A 6,693-nucleotide genomic window follows, 5' to 3' on the forward strand; every position below is an offset into this window, starting at 1 on the left:
ATAAATTTAAAGATCATACACCATGATCAAGTGGGATTCATCCCAGGGACGCAAGGATGGTACAATATTCACAAATCAATAAAGGTAATATATCACATAAAATAAACAACATACAAAAATCACATGGTCATGTCAGTAGATGCATAAAAAGCATTTGATGAAGTACAGCACCCATGTATGATAAAAACACTCAACAAAGTGGGAATAGAGGGAGCATTCCTCAACATAATAAAGGCCATAAATGAGAGACATACAGCAAACATCATACTCAATGGTCAAAAACTAAAAACTTTCCCATTAAGTTCAGGAAGAAGACAAGGATGTCTGTTTCACCACTCTTATTCAACATAGTATTGGAAGTCCTAGTCTCAGCAATCAGACAAAAAAAGAAATAAAAGGCATCCAAATTGGAAAGGAGGAAATGAAACTGTCACTGTTTGCAAATGACATAGTAGTGTACATAGAAAATCCTGTGAACTCCACCACAAACCTACTGACCCCAATAAATGAATTTGGCAAAACAGCGGGATACAATATCAATATTCAGAAATCAAAGGCATTTTTGTACACCAACAATGAAATATCAGAAACAGAAGTCAGGAAAAAAAATCCCATTTGATATAGGAACAAGAAAAATAAAGTATTTAGGAATAAACCTAACAAAGATGTAAAAGACCTGTACTCAGAAAACCATACAAAACTGAAGAAAGAAATTAAAGAAGACACAAAAAAACTGAAGCATGTACCGTGTTCTTGGATTGGAAGAATTAACATAATCAAAATGGCCATACTACCCAAAGCAATTTATAGATTCAATGCAATCCCTATTAAAGTACCCATGACATAATTCACAGACATAGAAAAAACATTTCAAAAATTTATATGCAACTATAAATGATCCCGAATAAACTCAACAATTTTGAGAAAGGGGAATAAAGTAGCAGGGGTCACAATACCTGATATCACACTGTATTACAAAGCCACTGTAACCCACACAGCCTGGCACTGGCATAAGAACAGACACAAAGACCAATGGAACAGAATATAGAGCCCAGAAATAAACCCAAATCTCTATGGTCAGTTAATATTTGACAAAGGGAGAAGAAGCATAAAATGGAGTAAAAATGCCTCTTCAACAAACGGTGTTGGGAGATCTGTACAGCTACATGAAGAAAATTGAAACTCGACCACCAGCTTACACCATACACAAAAATAAACTCAAGGTGGATAAAAGACTTAAATATAAGTCAGGACACCATAAAAGTCCTTCAGGAGAACATAAGCAGGAAAATCTCAGTATTCCATGCAGCAATAATTTCACTGGTATGTCCTTAGAGCATGGGACATAAAAGAAAGAATAAACAAATGGGATTTCATAAAAATAAAAAGCTTCTGCACAGCTAAAGAAAACAGCATTAAAATGAAAAGAGAACCAACTACATGGGAAAACATATTTGCCAATGATACCTCGGACAATGGTTTGATCTCCAAAATAAAGACGTCACATGAGTCTACTCCAGGAAGACAAACAACGCAAATAAAAAATGGGAAAAAGACCAGAACAGACGCTTCTCCAAGGAAGACATACAGAAGGCCAAGAGACATATGAGAAGATGCTCAGCATCACTAGCCATCAGAGAGATGCAAATTAAAACCACAGTAAGGAAGCATCTCACTTCGGTCAGAGTGGCCAACATAAACAAATCCACAAACAAGAAATGTTGGAGAGGATGTGGAGAAAAAGGAACCCTAGTGCACTGTTGGTGGGAATGCAGACTGGTGCTGCCATTGTGGAAAACAGAGTAGAATTTCCTGAGAAAACTAAAAGTGGAACTGCCTTTTGACTTGGCAAAACCACTGTGGGTATTATATCCTAAGAGCCCTGAATCACCAATCCAAAAGAACCTATGTGCCCCAATGTTCATACCAGAAAAATTTACAATACCCAAGTGCTGTAAGCAACCTAAGTGCCTATCAGTAAATGAATGGACCAAAAAACTATGGGACATTCACACGATGGAATGCTATGCAACAGAAAGAAAGAAGGGGCTCCTACCCTTCCTTACTGCATGGGTGGAACTGTAGACCATTATGCTAAGTGAAATAAGCCAGGCAGTGAAAGAAAGATACCATATGAGTAGAACCTAATCAACAAAACAAACAAGCAAACAAAATATAAGCAATGACATTGAAATTAAAAAAAAATTGACAGTAACCAGAGGGGAGGTGGGAGGACATAATGGGGGTAAAGAGGGAAAGGTTTTCTTTCATTCTTTTATTTTTTTCAATTATAATTTTTTATTGTTATTCAATTACCGTTGTGTGCCTTTTCTCCCCATCCTTCCACCTCACCCCAGCTGAAACCCCCTCCCTCCCCAAACCTCCACCCTCCCCCTTGATTTTGTCCATGTGTACTCTATAGTAGTTCCTGTAATCCCCTCTCCTCACTGTCCTCTCCCCACTCCCCCCTGACCATTGTTAAATTGTTCTTAACTTCAATGTCTCTGGTTATATTTTGTTTCCTTTTTTCTTCTATTTATTATATTCCAGTTAAAGGTGAGATCATATGGTATTTGTCCCACACCGCCTGGCTTATTTGACTTAGCATAATGCTCTCCAGTTCTGGAGTGGAGTCGTGTGAGTTCTTTATATATTTTGGAGATCAGGCCCTTGTCTGAGGTATCATTGGCAAATATGTTTTACCATATTGTTGGTTCTCTTTGTAATTTGGTGCTGTTTTCTTTAGCCTTGCAGAAGCTTTTTATTATGATGAGGTCCCATTTGTTTATTCTTTCCTTTATGTCCCTTGCTTTAGGGGACATGTCTGTGAGGATGTTGCTGCGTGGAATGTCTGAGATTTTCCTGCCAATGTTTTCCTCCAGGACTTTTATGGTATTACAACTTATATTTAAGTCTTTTATCCATCTTGAGTTTATTTTTGTGTATGCCATAAGTTGGTGATCGAGTTTCATTTTTTTGCACGTAGCTGTCCAGATCTCCCAACACCATTTTGTTGAAGAGGCTGTTTTTGCTCCATTTTACGCTCCTGCCTCCTTTGTCAAATATTAATTGACCGTATAGACTTGGGTTTATTTCTGGGTTCTCTGTTCTGTTCCATTGGCTATGTGCCTGTTTTTATGCCACTACCAGGCTGTTTTGATTACAGTGGCCTTGTAATACAGTTTGATATCAGGTATTGCGATCCCTTCTGCTTTGTTCTTCTTTCTCAAAATTGCTGCAGCTATTCGGGGTCATTTATGGTTCCATATAAACTTCTGAAATGTTCATTCTATATCTGTGAAATATGTCATGGGTACTCTAATAGGGATTGCATTGAATCTATAAATTGCTTTGGGTAGTATGGCCATTTTGATGATGTTAATTTTTCCAATCCATGAGCATGGTACATGCTTGCATTTGTTTGTATCTTCCTTAATTTCTTTCTTCAGTGTTGTGTAGTTTTCTGAGTATAGGTCTTTTACCTCCTTGGTTAGGTTTATTCCTAGGTACTTTATTTTTCTTGTTGCTATATCAAATGGGATTTTTTTTCCTGATTTCTGTTTCTGCAGTTTCATTGTTGGTGTACAGGAATGCCTTTGATTTCTGAGTATTGACTTTGTATCCAGCTGTTTTCCCAAATTCATTTATTAGGTCGAGTAGTTTTTTGGTGGAGTCTATAGGATTTTCCATGTACCCTATCATGTCATCTGCAAACAGTGACAGTTTCATTTCCTCCTTTCCAATTTGGATGCCTTTTATTGCTTTTTCTTGTCTGATTGCTGTGGCTAGGACTTCCAATACTATGTTGAATAGGAGTGGTGAGAGAGGGCATCCTTGTCTTGTTCCTGATCTTAGTGGGAAAGCTCTAAGTTTTTGTCCATTGAGTGTGATGTTGGCTGTAGGTCTCTCATATATGGCCTTTATTATGTTGAGGAATGCTCCCTCTATTCCTACTTTGCTGAGTGTTTTTATCAGAAATGGGTGCTGTATCTTATCAAATGCTCTTTCCGCATCTATTGATATGATCATGTGATTTTTGTCTTTGCTGTTGTTCACTTGATGTATTATGTTTATTGATTTGCGAATATTGTACCATCCTTGCATCCCTGGGATGAATCCCACTTGGTCATGGTGGATGATCTTTTTAATGTATTGCTGGATGCGGTTTGCCAATATTTTGTTGAGAATTTTAGCGTCTATGTTCATCAGAGATATTGGCCTAAAGTTTTCTTTCTTCGTTGTGTCTTTATCTGGTTTGGGGATTAGAATGATGCTGGCTTCATAAAAAGAGTTTGGGTCTTCCATCAGTTTGAATTTTTTTGAATAGTCTGTGAAGGATAGGGGTTAGCTCTTCCTTAAATGCTTTGGAGAATTCTCCTGTGAAACCATCTGGTGCAGAGCTTTTGTGTATTGGGAGTTTTTTGATGACTGCTTCAATTTCCTTTGCTGTTATTGGTCTGTTCAGGTTTTCTGCTTCTTCTTCATTCAGATTTGGAAGATTATATTTTTCTAGAAATGTGTCCATTTCACCTAGGTTTTCAAATTTCTTGGCATACAGTTCTTCGTAATAATTTATTACAATCCTTTGTATTTCTGTGGTGTCAGTTGTAATCTCTCCTCTTTCATTTCTAATTGTGTTTATTTGGATCCTCTCTCTTTTCTTGTTGATGAGCCTACTTAAAGGATTGTCGATTTTGTTTATCTTTTCAAAGAACCAGCTCCTGGATTCATTGATCCTTACAATTGTTCTTTTAGTCTCTCTGTCATTTAATTCTGCTCTGATCTTGGTTATTTCCTTCCTTCTGCTTGCTCTGGGCTGTCTTTGTTGTTGTTCCTCCAGTTCTTGTAGGCGTAGGGTTAGGTTGTTTGTTTGAAATGTTTCTATCTTCCTAAGGTAGGCCTGTATTGCTATGAACTTCCCTCTCAGGACTGCCTTTGCTGTGTCCCATAGGTTTTGGGTTGTTGTGAGTTCATTTTCATTTGTTTCCAGCAAGTTTTGGATTTCTTCCCTAATCTCATTCTTGACCCATTCATTGTTTAATAGCATGCTATTCAGTCTCCATGATTTTGAGTGTTTTGCGTTTTTTCCTTTGGGGTTGGTTTCTAGTTTCAGACACTTGTGGTCAGAGAAAATGCTTGATATGATTTCAATTTTCTTGAAATTGTTGAGGCTTGCTTTATGTGCTATCATGTGGTCTGTCTTTGAAAAAGTTCCATGGACACTTGAAAAGAATGTGTATTTTGCTTCTTTGGGATGAAATGCTCTGTGTATATCAGTTAAGTCCATTTCCTCTAGAGTATTGTTAAGTGACACAATATCCTTGTTGATTTTTTGTTTGGAAGACCTGTCCATTTTTGACAGTGGGGTGTTAAAGTCCCCTACTATAATTGTGTTGCTGTCAATATCTTTCTTGAAGTCCTCCAAGATTTTCTTTATGTATTTGGGTGCTCCCATGTTGGGTGCATATATATTTACAATGTTTATGTCTTCTTGGTGGATTCTTCCTTTGAGTATTATGAAGTGACCTTCTGGGTCTCTCTTTATGGCCCTTCTTTGGAAGTCTATTTTGTCTGATATGAGTATTGCTGCCCCTGCTTTTTTTTCCTGCCTGTTTGCTTGGAAAATTTGTTTCCAGCCCTTCACTTTCAGTCTGTGTAAGTCTTTTGTCCTGAGATGGGTCTCTTGTAGGCAGCATATGTGTGGGTCATGTTTTCTTATCCATTCAGCTATTCTATGTCTTTTGATTGGAGCATTTAATCCATTTACATTTAAGGTTATTATCAATAGGTAGTTATTCATTGCCTTTATTCCTACCTGTGTTCCTCTGTCTTTCTCTTTTCCTTCCTTTCCTTAAAGCAGTCCCTTTAGCATCTCTTGCAGAGCTGGTTTGGTGGAAGTGTATTCTTTTAGACTTCTTTTGTCTGGGAAACTCTCTATTTGGCCTTCTATCTTGATTGAGAGCCTTGGTTGCAGGCCTCTGGTTCTCATTACTTGGAATATTTTTTGCCATTCTCTTCTGGCTTGGAGCATTTCCATTGAGAAGTCAGTTGCTAACCTTATTGGGGCTCCCTTGTATGTTACTTCCTTTTTCTCCCTTGCTGCCTTTAAGATCCTCTCTTTGTCTTGGAAATATGCCATTTTAATTATGATGTGTCTTGCAGTGGGTCTCTTTGGGTTCCTCTTGCTTAGGACTTTCTGTGTTTCCTGGATTTGGGTGACTTTTTCTCTCCTCAGATTAGGGAAATTTTCCATCATTACTTTTTCAAATAGGTTTTCTATCCCTTCCTCTTCTTCTTCTCCTTCTGGTATTCCTATTATATGGCTATTGTTACGTTTCATGTTGTCCTGCATTTCCCTTATTGCCTCTTCATTCCTTCTGAGCCTGTTTTCCTTTTCTTGCTCTTTCTGGGTGTTTTTTTCTACTTTGTCCTCCAGCTCGCTGATCTGATCCTCTGCTTCATCAAGTCTGCTTTTCATTCCTTCTACTGTGTTCTTGAATTCAGAAATTGTATTTTTCATTTCCTCTTGGCCCTTGTTGATAGTTTATTTCCTTTTTCATGTTGATATAGTTTGCAGTGAGTTCATTGTAGTTTCCTTGTAGTTTCTGGTAGTTCTCTGTGAGCTTATTGATCTTTCTTATAACCATTGCTTTGAGTTCAATATCTGATAGATGACCTGCCTGTATTTCATTT

Source organism: Desmodus rotundus, chromosome 8 (genome assembly GCF_022682495.2).
Source record: "Desmodus rotundus isolate HL8 chromosome 8, HLdesRot8A.1, whole genome shotgun sequence".
Classification (NCBI taxonomy): Eukaryota; Metazoa; Chordata; class Mammalia; order Chiroptera; family Phyllostomidae; genus Desmodus; species Desmodus rotundus.